At 43.6% G+C, this 14,415-nt stretch overlaps 1 protein-coding gene across 4 annotated transcripts in view; it reads right to left on the bottom strand.

The window, feature by feature from the left end:
* The window catches only part of SESTD1 (SEC14 and spectrin domain containing 1), a 59,929-nt gene extending 52,229 nt beyond the window's left edge, over positions 1-7,700 (bottom strand). For 2 of the 4 annotated variants that reach the window (XM_028748382.2, XM_028748419.2), the window contains exons 1-2: positions 7,071-7,227; positions 1,471-1,547 (exon numbers count right to left, since the gene is read on the bottom strand). The gene's annotated coding sequence lies outside the window, so the exon portion shown is untranslated. Of the gene's footprint in view, positions 1-1,470; positions 1,548-7,070; positions 7,228-7,248; positions 7,430-7,491 lie in introns of those variants that run through there. The other 2 variants (XM_028748398.2, XM_028748389.2) reach the window with 2 other exon arrangements.
* Between the last annotated feature and the right edge of the window lie 6,715 nt (positions 7,701-14,415).

The following is a 14,415-nucleotide window of genomic DNA, read 5'->3' as shown; positions in this document are numbered from 1 at the left end:
GCTTCAGGTTAGTGGCGCTTCAGGTTAAGAACAGTTTCAGGTTAAGTATGGACCTCCAGAACGAATTAAGTACTTAACTTGAGGTACCACTGTACTGTCATACACTTTTCAGCACTAGCATTAGATATCTGTGAGCCAACATTCGTGTTTTGCAGTGATCTGTCAATGCAGCATTTCGCAATGTTCCAAACACTTATTTGCTTGAAATCTTAGGACTGCATCATTGGTAAACAAAGCCAACTGGCTCTCCTGCATCCATGACTACATCTGCCCATGTCCATCCAAACCAGACATCTTCTAAAATCCCTGAGGCATTACGACTGCTAAAAACATGCACACTCAATACTATCCTCTGTAAATGCCTCAGATCACTCAGCCTGGTTTTCCAACTCTTATTGCTATTTTGTGTAAATAGGTGGTCTTCATATTTTCTATTGCCAGGAAACATTTCACACTGACTTATCTTCCAATGAATATCTGCCATAGAAACCATGCATACTATAGAAGGTTCTAGGGGACGTGAACCACGACTGTAATTCTACCATATTCCCAGTATGGCCTGTTTACAATTACAGTGGTACCTTGGTTCTCGAACATAATCTGTTCCGGAAGTCCGTTCGGATTTCCGAAACATTCAAAAACCGAGGCGCAGCTTCCAATTGGCGCAGGCGCCCCAGAAGCAATCGCCGAAAATCGCATCAGATGTTCAGCTTCCGAAAAATGTTCGAAAACCATAACACTTACTTCCAGGTTTTCGGCGTTCATGAGCCGAAATGTTCAGAGTACCAAGGCGTTTGAGAACCAAGGTTCCACTGTACTGAGTCTCCCATTGAGGAACTCCTTCTCAGCATAAAAGGAACACTGGCCTAAATCATAATATAGAGTATGCAACACAATTCATCATACCTAGGCTTTTCTTCATCCACCATTTTGGTATTACCTGCAAGCCTAAGCTACTTCACAGAGGGTCCTTTTAAAAATAAGAATAACACATCTGTACTGAAGGATGGAAGAAAAAAAAATGTCCCCTGAGGAATTAAAAAAGCCAAATATGAGCTTTGTGCCTTTACACTCCAAATCTATTACATAATGCCTCATATTTTCATTAAGTACTTTCCATCACAATTCTATGCACTCTAAACTAAGTGTAAGCCATACTGAACAAAATGGGACTTTCTTAAACATACAATTATGGTGTCAGTTATTAATATACCTGTTCACAACAAAATTCTCACTAAAGAACTTGGGTTACACACAAGGCAATGCAAGACTAGTAAATTTCATTGGCTGGCATAAACAAATGCTTTAAGCTGAGAGGGAGTCTGTGTCATCAATTGAGAAGATATCACATTACACAAATACATCTCATGCTGTAGCATGATTTGAGTTAGATATTCTGAACATATCTGTACTCCCATGCCAATCCCACACAACGAAAGAAGGCTTCAAAATGTGAATGGTTTTACTTACTGTGTCTGTTGTGGTATCCGGAAACATTGATGTCCCTTGACAAAATCGTTTTCAGATTTGATTCAGTTTTTCAAGCCCTGTGGATTTAAATGAGAATTTTACAACCATGCTTTCTTCTCACAGTTTAATGTACAGATTTGTTTGGAAACTTTTTTTACACTTCAGACCGAGGCATTACTCCAGATTCTCAAGTGATAGGAACTGGTGGGGAAAGCTGCACAGCAGACAGAAAACTGTCAAAAAGGCATTTCCCAAAGTATTCACTCAATGGCCACACGTGAACATGCTAACCCATGATTTAATGCCACCTGAATGAACCTGGGCTTGCTCGTGCAGGAAGAAGGAAGGGGAAGCACACATCTAAACTAAGAATCATGGTTTAACACCATTTATGTTTAGTGCCAAAGCAAACCAGCTTCAAATCACAGGCGATTAGTCTGGCTTGCTGAAACTAACCATAGTGAGTGTTAAATGACAGTCCGTGGTTTGGAAAAGGTAAGCAGTTCAGCAGAAGTGAAAGTGAATACTTCAGAACTCTTCCTCCAAGCCAAGTTCACGCTAGGACGCAAATCAACAGATGGCACTCCATTCAAACACGTCTTAAATTTAAGCAGTAGAGCCTTAAATAAAGACCCCTTTCAATGTCGTTCTTAAATCAGTGGTTTCGGATTGCTATTGTATCAGCAAACCAAGTAGGTGCACAGGCATCACAATTCCCTCATGACATTTCCCTACACAATAAAAACGGTTTTAAGAGTAGTTATACTCACTAGTGGCTAAGGGCTAGATACAGAACTTGAATTTACATGTGGCTTTCTAGTCCCAATCTTGAAGATACCACGCCAATTCTTACTACAGAAATAACTGGATGCTAGTGCTGGAGGAGACTCTTGAGAGTCCCATGGACTGCAAGAAGATCAAACCTCTCCATTCTTAAGGAAATCAGCCCTGAGTGCTCACTGGAAGGACAGATCCTGAAGTTGAGGCTCCAATACTTTGGCCACCTCATGAGAAGAGAAGACTCCCTGGAAAAGACCCTGATGTTGGGAAAGATGGAGGGCACAAGGAGAAGGGGACGACAGAGGACGAGATGGTTGCATAGTGTTCTTGAAGCTACCAGCATGAGTTTGACCAAACTGCGGAAGGCAGTGGAAGACAGAAGTGCTTGGCGTGCTCTGGTTCATGGGGTCACGAAGAGCCGGACACGACTAAATGACTAAACAACAACAGCTTACAGCCACATTTGCACCTCCTTATGTGTTAATGTTGCAAGGAGTCCACTTTTACAACAGAATACAATCATGGGTTTAAATGATGGGTAGGCAAACTAAGGCCCGGGGGCCGGATACGGGCCAATCTCCTTCTAAATCCGGCCTGCGGACAGTCCGGGAATCAGCGTGTTTTTACAGGAGTAGAATGTGTCCTTTTATTTAAAATGCATATCTGAGTTATTTGTGGGGCATAGGAATTCGTTCATTTTTTCCCCCTTTCAAAATATAGTCCGGCCCCCCATAAAGTCTGAGGGACAGTAGACCAGCCCCCTGCTGAAAAAGTTTGCTGACCCTTTGGTTTAAATACTAATATCTTAGAGAAGGACAACTCAGTGTCTATAGCAGTCTCAACAGAGGGCACAGTAAATACACATCAGCCTGTAAGGTTCCAATCATGCGGGTTCCAATGTTTACCTGGCCCACAAACCTAAGTAAAATTGGGCCGGCACACTAAATTATTATCAGGCCATTAAGACTATGGAGGAAGGAAAGAGGATAGTTGGGGAGTTATCAACAAAGGATGGTAGCTTTGAGGACAGCTGTAAAATAGGAGCAATAAAAATAATTCAGTAAATGAGAATCAGAATTCCTTTCATAGAAAGTAATTCCATACATGTTTCAAGCTAGGACGCTCTCCAGCATGGAATATGAAGCACAACGCATTTACAAAGTCTGTCTGCTAAATGAATAACATTCAATTATGATTTTTCCCCAACCGAGTCTGATTTATTTTTTTTAAGGGAAGGTACAATTCTCCAATAGGCCTTCTATACTAGGCTATAAATAGTCCACTGCATTTTTGTGCAGGGTGTGGAGGAAGGGGCTTTCTTCCTCTTGCAGCCCACAGTATCTATGTTGGGCATAGAGGATGGACACAGCGCTCTATTCCTCCTCCACCAGCTAACTCCCTCTCCTGCATACAATTCCATGTACCTGCCTGCATGGAATTCCTTGTTGTCTGTAGTAGTTACAAGGCAAGTGCTTAAATGCAAGGCTGATTTGTATCAAAGTATAAACCTCCAAAGCTTACCAAATACAGCAAAAGTTAAAAGCTACAGAAAAATACAATGGCAAGGGATAATAATTTTCTGTTCAGTAAATTCATCAGTTTGACCTATACTTCTAGTTTCTCCTCCCAGAAGGCTCTAGTCCCTGGATTCAAGCCTAATTTGTACTTATACAAATGCTGCTTCCCAGATCCATAGGAATGGATAAAGCGACTGTTAATTTTGCTTCTCCTGATGTTCTTAGGATTCTTGATTGCACCCTTAACCTTAGAGCTTGAAGAAGTATGCAAAAGTAGTCTAATAGACTGGCCTTCACCAAAGAAACACCCACCCACTCAAAAAGTCACACCCACCCACACCAAAAAGCAGCTCAGAAAGGTTGAAGTGGTACAAACTATTACAGCTTGCTCAGAGGCACTTCTTTGCTCCTGTATCAAAACTCCAACTCTGTCATATCTGACACTTACAACTGTTTTCTTCCCTATGTCATTTGCTATTCCCTGCCTGCTCATAACTTCTTCTTTTCCTGACCAATTCCTCTGCTGGTGGCCTGAAAAAAGCTATCTCAAGCAGCAGCAAACTAAGATGTACAAGATTATTCGCTTTTGATCACCTAGCATTGAAGAGTCATCCTGATGCCTCCATCTATTTACAAATAAGCAACTGAAGTGAGCACCACTGCAAATATCAGACTACAAATTCAATGAGGAATTATCTATACCTAAAGTTTCAGGGGACACGGGTGGCGCTGTGGGTGAAGGGATGCGGGTGGCGCTGTGGGTAAAACCTCAGCGCCTAGGACTTGCCGATCGCATGGTCAGCGGTTTGAATCCCTGCGGCGGGGTGAGCTCCCGTCTTTCGGTCCCAGCTCCTGCCCACCTAGCAGTTCGAAAGCACCCCTAAGTGCAAGTAGATAAATAGGTACCGCTTTATAGAGGGAAGGTAAACGGCGTTTCCGTGTGCTGCGCTGGTGCTGGCTCGCCAGAGCAGCTTCGTCACGCTGGCCACGTGACCCAGAAGTGTTTCCGGACAGCGCTGGCCCCCGGCCTCTTAAGTGAGATGGGCGCACAACCCTAGAGTCGGACACGACTGGCCCGTACGGGCAGGGGTACCTTTACCTTTACCTAAAGTTTCAGGAAAAGAAAAAGCTCAGATTTCTGTTGATTTAAATGTTTGAATAAAGCATATTTCTCCATGAAGCATTTCCTACCTTTCTCAACACCTAAAAGGTGTCAGAGTCAGCTCAGAATTTATCCAAGAATGTGATCTAATATTGTGGTGCAGACCAGATCCCAAGGCCTACAGGCATACAGTGGTACCTCTGGTTACAGACGCTTCAGGTTACAGACTCCGCTAACCCAGAAATAGTACCTTTGGTTAAGAACTTTGCTTCAGGATGAGAACAGAAATCGTGCAGCAGCAGGCCCCATTAGCTAAAGTGGTGCTTCAAGTTAAGAACAGTTTCAGGTTAAGAACAGACCTCCAGAATGAATTAAGTTCTTAACCCGAGGTACCACTGTAGTTATATTGAAGGCATGGAATCACAATGTGGACTTATATAATGGTCTGCATAATTTTATATGCTTTCAAACCTTACCTGAGCCCGCCCTGAGCCCGGCTTCGGCTGGGGAGGGTGGGATATAATTATTATTATTATTATTATTATTATTATTATTATTATTATTATTATTATTACCTATGTATATGTGGGGAGTGGATAGTGCAAAAACATGGTATGATCTCCAATGCAACATCAGGATTAGGCCTTTGAAAATGGCTTCTCAGTTTTAACCTGCAGTCACCCTTCCTCTTATAATGTATCCATTACAATGCATCTTACAATGTATGCCCTCTGCAAACTAGAAAATTCAATTATTTAGTGCAAAACTAAAACTTCACCATGGCAATGAAAGAACAAGGTAGTTGTAACTGGTTTCACCTCAACAATTATGGAGCAAGCAGGGGGAGAAGAAAATCAATGCTCACTAAATTACAACACAAATGCTGATATAAGGAGGTATCTGCAGAGCCACCATTTTTACATGTTCATTTGACTGCAAAGCTCCGTTACCTGTTCTTAGAGTAAGGAGACAGGCAAATTTGCTGCTTGACAAGGACCACAAACCTGGCTTTAATCATTACAGTCATAAGATCTGGTGTTATCCCAGATCTTTAAAGAAATACACATATGCACACACAAACATATACCTTTCTCGTCTTTCAATTTGCCACACAATACATGTTCAAAGAGCTTTAAATAGGCCACCTTTTCACTAGGTAGGATAAGTGGGAAGACAAAACTGTAAAAATAATGGACTTTCCCAAACCAATGGCTATAGTAGTAACCGCAACACTGATTGCTGTGCTGAATCAACCACGCCAGTCATGCATTTCTTCTGCAAAACCAAAAGGATGACAAAGCCCTGACTACTACACCATAAGTCACAAGATGGCCAGAGAATAGTGCTCTGGGTTATGTTTTTACTATCAGTTGCAAGTCACAGTGAAGGGCTCCTAAAAAGCCACCTCCAGGCTACCGACGATGCAAGCTTCTCTCCTCCGAAGCAAGGCTCTCTTTCTCTCAAAACCAACTATTCCCTCTGGTTTTGTTTTTTTCGTTTCTTTTCACAACCCAGCTTAAAGTCTGGATAGGGAAGAAGGAAATGTGTTGGGTTTTTTTAGAAGCAGAACATGCCGAGAGAGAGAGATCGGCTGGTGCCGTTCGGCACTCACCCGCCTGCACTCAAGGCAGGGTTGGGAAAGTGACAACACAAAGGGAAGGGAAAGGAAATACAGAAGAAGGAGAGACCTGGGAGCAATGGAAAAGCAGCGGAGAGGCGGGAGGCGGACTCTGTCCCGCCGCGCTTCATAGGACGGATAATATACATGGATATAGATGCAAGTTGCAAGAAGAAACCTGTTGCTCTGATCTCAAACACGGGCTTTGATTCATAGCGGCGTGCATGAGAGATGGGGGATTGAGGAGGGGGGAGGCTGGGCTGGGCTGAAGAAGGAAGCAAGAAACCCCGCCGCCGCTGCTGCATGCGGACCCTCGCCTGCCACCACGAAGAGAGAAACCCCAGGGCACAAATGGTCAACCTGGGGTGGGAAAATGGAGGCAGCGTTTGGAAAGAGAAGGAAGGAGAGAAGGAAGGAGGGAGAAGACTCCCGAGGGATGGATGCGGCCCGCCGCCCCGTCCCACGGGGCATGCATTTTGGGGACAGACGCCTTGGACACACACACACACACACACACACACACACCCCGCACTCGCCCGCCCACCCTTCCCACGAGCCCCCCACCCCCAAGAACCGCTTTTACCTCCGCAGCTCCAGGGAGGAGGGGAAGCCGCAGCAGCCCCGCACGAGGCGGGGGGAGGGAGAAACAAAAGCCTGCCGAGGCCGCAAGGCTGGGCCTGCTCGGCTCAATTTCCCCGCCCCTCCTCGCCTCTCCGCAGCCGCCGAGGAGGAGCGCCTGGCCAGGCGGAGCAAGGACTCACCTGGGCCTCGGTTAGGGCGCGCAAGGCTGGTCGGCCGCGGGGCTGGAGCGAGGAAAAAGGCTGGACGAAACAACAGAGAAAAGGCGGAGAGGGGCGGGATTGCCCAGGGAGGAGGAGGCCACCGCCGCCGCCACGCTGCTGCTTCTTCCCGGGCCTGTCGGCGCTGCCCGCCGGACAAAAGCGGGGGTGGGGTGGGGTGGGGGATGCTGCTTGGTGCCAAGACAGCCGAGCCCGCCCACCTACCCTCGGCGGCGCGCGCTCGCTTCCCGGAGAAGAACCTAAGCGCGGGGTCAAGGCAAAACGGCGAGGTGCATTTCTCTCCCTTGCAGCCGCCGCCGCCGCCGCCGCCTTCTCGCGAGGTGCCGTAGCGGCTGCTGTGAGGCAGGGTCGGCCAAGAGACCGCAATAACAAGCCCCACCCTGAAGGAAAAGCGAGGCAGCAGCCAAGCCTCCCCAGTTCCCGGAGGAGAAGCTCGCACGGGCGTAGAAGACGCGCTGCTGCCCCCACCCACCCAGCCCTCTGGGAAAGGGAGAGGCGTACCCTCCCGGGACATTTCTCCTAGGGACAGCCTAAGGAAAAGGGGGACCTTCAGGGATCAAATCGCCTTTTGTAAATCCCCGGCTGTTCCTGGAAAATAGGGACTCTCGGAGGGTTTGAAAAGGGGGCGGCCGAGGCTGCCTCTTCGTTTTCCCCCCAGCAGCCGTGTATTGGTTTTAAACCGATTTGCACATTCCCAAGCGCGATTTCGCGTCTATTCATTTTCTGGGTATGCCGCTTTGCCGCACAAAAAAAATAATTAAAAAAACATGCTCAAAGCGGTTTACAACCAAAAGCCGGGATGCACTTCAAGCTAGAGGTGCCAACTTGGAACAAGGCATTGGGGAGGGACAGGTAAGCCCCCAGCGTTTGAATGGCAACGCGGCCAGTGCTGGATTTGCGTACTGTATAAGCTAAACAAGCTATAACTTAGGGCTCCGCTCTCTTGGGGGCCTACAAAAAAGTTAAAGGGGGAAAAACTGGATGTACATTTCCCAAAATATAAGATAAAAAACAACTAATTAATTGCATTTCAGTTCAACAATTACATATTTTGTTATGCGCAAATGGCTTAAGATACCCATTAGGTCTATAAATTACCATATAGCATATATTCAACACAAAAAAACAGTGACAGTTTGTTGTTGACAAAGGACAGCTGGGCATATAAAGTGCCCCATTACCTTCAGTAGCTTAGGACCTCATCAGACAAATCTGGCCCTGGCAATGCCCATCAACTTTTGGGGCCCTGGACCCCTCATATGTTTTTTTGGGGGGGATGACAATGAAGGGATCTCGGCCGCTAGAAGTTGGTCCCTAGAGTTTCAAAACAAAACTTATTTCATAACAACAAAGCAAAAACAATAGCAGCAATATAATGACGTGCCAAAAAAAAAAAGCACATTCCGATACGATGAACAAAACAAGATTACTTAACATGCAGCATCCAATATCAGGAATAACAAAGGAACAGTTTCACCTTAGTCCCAGAAACACCCCTCGCATGATGATACTCCTTTGACCACTAGCAGAGAACGGAGAAACACAACTACAGGTGCAATACAGCATGTAACTCAATATTTTGGAAGCAAGGGGGGGAAACAACCTTGTGTTTTTAAGGTCAGATTTAAAATACAAGATGCCCTTCCAAAGCTATTATTGGCCCTCTGGCCAGTGTTACTGCTAAACTGACAATTCCTCTTTTCTCACAGACTGCAAACATTCTGGCAACTTTGTACCTTGAGCAGCAGAAATGTTCATGAGCATTCTGTATCGGGGGTCAGCAAACTTTTTCAGCAGGGGGCTGGTCCACTGTCCCTCAGACCTTGTGGGGGGCCAAACTATAATCTGAAGGGGGAAAATGAACAAAATTCTATGCCCCACAAATAACCCAGATACGCATTTTAAATAAAAACACACATTCTACTCGTGTAAAAATACCAGGCAGACCCCACAAATAACCCAGAGATGCATTTTAAATAAAAACACACATTCTACTCATGTAAAAACATGCTGATTCCCGGACCGTCCGCAGGCCAGATTTAGAAGGCGAATGGGCTAGATAAGGCCCCCAGACCTTAGTTTGCCTACCCACGTGTTATCCTAACGGCTGAATCTAGTGATGTTAGTGCCGCAAATGCAATTCATTTAGATTTTTGTTTAGAATTTCTGGACCCTTTTTTTGCATTTATTTCAGAAAATGTAAGTTGTCACGCACCTTGGTTTGTAAGAGCTATCCCATACAAAGTTGTGCAGGAGGAATGTAGGTTCCACATGATCAAGGGTCAAAAACTTGATGAGGTGCTTTTGGTCAGTAGGAAAGCCAACTGAAGGATGCGCCATGTTTTCGACAGGATAGTATTTTTTCATGAAGAATCAAGTTCATAGGTTGCAAGTACTCCTTAATAAGCAGCTTTGCTCATAAATGACCAGATAGCTGTGTCCCTTCTTCAGAAGGGCATATGTGGCTGTTGTGACTCATAGCAGGCTAAATTTCTGCAACACCATTTTACATTTGACTGCCTCTGGAAGTGCTCAGAAACTTCACCTGATGTAAATGCTGCTGCTGCCAGACCACTTGACCAGAGCCCAATTTTTGAAATGCTAATCCAGTTTTATTCAATCTTCTTTGGCACTCAGCCTGTTTTCAAGCACAATTCGAAATATTTGGGTTTGTTTCACTGTTGGCTGCTGTTAGCCACTTTGGGACAAAAAGCCTAATTAATTTTAATAATAATAATAATAATAATAATAATAATAATAATAATAATAAATTTTATTTATATCCCGCCCTCCCCAGCCGAAGCTGGGCTCAGGGCGGCTAACAACAATCAAATAACAATCAAATCAAATAATAATAATTTATGCATGTGTGCCATTTCTATCCCTCTTCTATTCCAAAGATCCAAATGTGGTGTACTTGGCTCTTCCCTGCCACCATTTTATCACAATAACCACACTGTGAGGTAAATGGCTGAAGGTGCAGGCTGCTCAGCCTTACATTTTATTTGGTTTCCAGCCATTTGTGGATTACCTCAGTAATAATCTCTTTAGTGATTATCTTATTTTGCATAAGAATCAGGCTCTTTCTTGGCATAATTTCTCTCTTTGTAGTATTAGGCAGGTTTATTTATCACCTATTACATGTTCCCTTTCTGTTTTCTTTTGACAGCCTTTGAGCACCAGGTAGCTATTTATTCTTTTGTTTTCTCCTTCAAGAAAGGTGTAGTGAAGCAGTTAAAGTAATACAAGGTAATGCTGATTCTGCCCAACAGCACACCAGTGTTTTCATCCTATGAAACTTTACGACTTTTCCACCACAGAACAGGCAACCACAGCTGATTCACCACATAACAGCAATGCGTGGTGGTGTGGCCTCAGGCAAGGCGGGGAGTTTCTTTATAATACAGTCATACCTCAGGTTACAGACGCTTTTTTCGGGTTGCGGAAGTACCGGAATGGGTTCCTTCCAGGTTTCAGCAGTCGTGCATGCTCAGAAGCACTAAATTGCGCTTTGCGCAGAACCGCCGAATTGCAACCCGTGCAGATGCGCCGCTGTAGGTTGAGGACGCTGCGGGTTGCGGACGTGCATCCCTCACTGATCACTTTTGCAACCAGAGCGTCCGCTGTATGTGGAGTGTCCCTAAAGAGTCAGTCAGGAAAATATTCCTTCCCTGTCAATGCAGCAAAATGTTAACTCGTGTTCAACTCAGTGCCCCCAGTGCTCCTTTAGAGCAAATAATTTAACAGCCTACTCATTGTGTAGACTTATTCTCAACTGTGTCCGAATTGCACTGAACATGTTCATATATGAAACAGTATCTAGTCCCGTGTTTAGAAATGTAACATGTCAGGGAGACAGACAGCTTCTTCATATTCTAGCTTATTATCTGCAGGAATTTGTTTTCTTGATGAACATTCTGTCATAAGACACTCCCCAAGTCTGAAGTGAAGCAACCCAAACCTCAAAACATTGTGGTGATTTGGTTTGGTTCGCAGTTGGAGGAGGCCTTGTCCTCTGCCACATTCATTGGTTTGTAGCTTCTTTTGTTAAAATGAGCTTTCCTGTCTTCTGAGTTTTCACCTGCACCAGTTCCAGCTCCTTAAGGATGATATGTCAAGCGAGCTACGTACCTTCAGGACATGAACGCTTAAAAAGCTTGTGAGAGCCAAAGATAAATCATTCTCATTGAGAAGGATTGCTCTGTGGACTAACTTCCAAAGGCGATTAGATTAATCCACAGTTTAATCACCTTTAGGATATTCTGTAAGACCTTCCTCTGTTTTAAAGCTTCCCTGCCGGTTAGATTGATGTTTACAGGAGCATGACTGCAATAAAATCAAAGCCACCCTAAAATATGTTCACAAATAAAAAAAAGCAAGCGTTCATCCTTTTATTGTCACTTTCAAGATGCAAATAACCATCACGTATCTGATGGATGAGTCTCTAATCAAACTCAAGCTCTTTATGGTTTATTAAAAGGCAAGGCATTTAATGATTCATGTTCTATGACTTATGCTAATTATAGATAGATAGATACACACACAGAGAGAAGGGGGGAGTCCAATATATTTATAACATATGTATGTCATTCCATAACAAAGAGTTGCCTGGCTTACAATAAGGAAGTAAAATAAATACTGTGTGCATTAACTTGTGAGTAAACCCCATTAACCTCATGTAAACATAAAGTACATAGGATTATCCTCTCAAAGTGTTTGTGAGTGTTCAGGCCACACACAAAAAAGAATTGTGGAAACTAGTGTTTTTGAATGTTTTTCTTCAATAGCAATACACTATCTGATCTGACATAGCAGAGCCCTATTAAAACGAAGGACAGCAGTGTGTGATATGGCATGGATTCAGCTGTTCAAAGAGAAAATGGTTCAACATTCCACTGAGCTTGCATGATCCTACATGGTGTTTTGAATCTTGTCCATTATTAAACATTTACACAGCACTTTTAGCTTGTACAATTTTATTTTATTTTTTTTTAAAAAACACCCTTTATCTTGTTTTGACTTTACAGCATTCTTGTTTTAAGTCACTCCCACTGACTGTACAGATGGGAAACTGAGACTGACATATATTGACTTTCTCATATGGCTAAGTAGAGGTATGACCCTGCCACCCTCTGCCAGATCAGAACACAAAGTTCCCTTATATTTCTTAGAACCAGAATTGTATCTGGAGCCTTTCTTGTGAGTCCTTTCACCACATTAGCACATAGAATGATTATCATTATTATTTGTCTCCCTGTCCCATAATAAAAAATAGGCATGGAACAACGCATTTCTTTGTCCCTATGTCAATCACAAATAAAAAAATGGCTAGAATCTGTTCTGTTCCAAATGATGAGCTAGGCCTTATAACTGCTACAACAGCTTTAGAGATGTTATAAAGCTTTTACACCAATTGGCAGCTTTTGCATCAACCATTACTTATTCCTGAGGGGGAAAACAGTGTTTTTGCAATTCTCTATGCAAACAAGTATGGCTATTATCTCATCCCCCCTTCCCCCCCATAGGACATTCTCAGCTGTTATACAGCCATCTCTTCACTCCCATGTTTTCACGTTACTGAAAGCTGGAGTAGTGGTAGTTTGCTGCTCTTTTATCTATTATAAGTATATGAACAAGTGTGGGTTTTTGGGGGTTTTTTTTGGTGTTTTTTTAGGAAAGTGGGTTTTCCCAGGGAGAGCAGTGGGGAAAAAATAAAAATCTCTCAGCCTGGAAATCTCAGGACAAACCAAAGTGTGGATGAGCCCTAAACAGTCAATGCCATCTAATCTGCCTGCAAGGAAATCAGGATGAATGTTCAATAAACAGGCCATCTGAAAATGCCCAAAAGCTTCCTGCAAACACCAGATATAATCAAACCTCCGCATAAGCTTTGTTCAAGCAAATCAGAATGAATGCTCAACAAACAGAAAGAGCCCTACCTGTCCACCAGCTACACTCCATTCTCAAACCAGTTTGCCTAATCCAGAGCATTGCATACAACACAAACAGCAGAAAAACGGGCCTATGTGACCTGTGCACGCCACCCTAGAAGAAAACAAACCACCATGGTTATTCGATCATTCAGAGATGCTGTATGCAACAAAAAGATATTCAGCACATCATACTGTGCTACCATCATTATTAATAATACAGTGGTACCTCGCAAGACGAATGCCTCGCAAGACGGAAAACTCGCAAGACGAAAGGGTTTTTTGTTTTTTGAGCTGCTTCGCAAGACGATTTTCCCTATGGGCTTGCTTCACAAGACGGAAACGTCTTGCAAGTTTGTTTCCTTTTTCTTAACACCGTTAATACAGTTGCAACTTGACTTCGAGGAGCAACTCATAGCATGCGGTGTGGTAGCCTTTTTTGAGGTTTTTGAAGACTTTGGTGATTTTTGAAGCTTTTCCAAAACTTTCCCGACACCGTGATTCGCAAGACGAAAAAAATCGCAAGACGACAAAACTCATGGAACGAATTAATTTCGTCTTGCGAGGCAACACTGTAAAACAGAAATTCTGCAGTATGCAGTTAGTTAACTAAGAAAATAGGCCTGCCCGTGTTCTTAGTATTAAATTAAGTAAACACTTGGAGAACCACAAATATAAAAAATATTAAAGCAGGGGGGGAAATCTGGCAGGGGGGGAGCGTAGCCACGGGAGTGAAAATAAGGCAGAATACTAATCAATAATTAAGACATGGGCAGAAAATTGAGCAAAAACGAAATCAGCTACATTCTTCTTCTTTTTAAAAGCATTTTAAATGTGACACCAGATGGCACTGCAGAGTTCCATCTTTCAGCAATGTGATTTCCCATTACTGTATGAGGTTTACAATGCATTTTCCTGATACTTTTTTTAAAAAAATGTGTCTGGATCCAGCCTAAGACAGGATTGAAGTTGTACAACTTCAATTGGCAATGAATAGCAACAGCATTTTTTTCATCACCCAACATGCCGCCCTTCATGGCTTGGAGAGACTGGAAGGGAAAGGCGGAGAATTATTTCTTATGGAGGGGAAGGGAAAGTAGAGGCTGATATTTATCCAGGCTGGCTGTATGATCACCCCGCCCCCGTTTACTGGTATTTAATAAAAGATACAGTTATTAAAACAGAATCTGCTCGAAGA

Source organism: Podarcis muralis, chromosome 1 (genome assembly GCF_964188315.1).
Source record: "Podarcis muralis chromosome 1, rPodMur119.hap1.1, whole genome shotgun sequence".
Taxonomy (NCBI): Eukaryota; Metazoa; Chordata; class Lepidosauria; order Squamata; family Lacertidae; genus Podarcis; species Podarcis muralis.
Note: the sequence above shows the minus strand (reverse complement) of the source record. Positions and strands in the feature narration are given on the sequence as shown.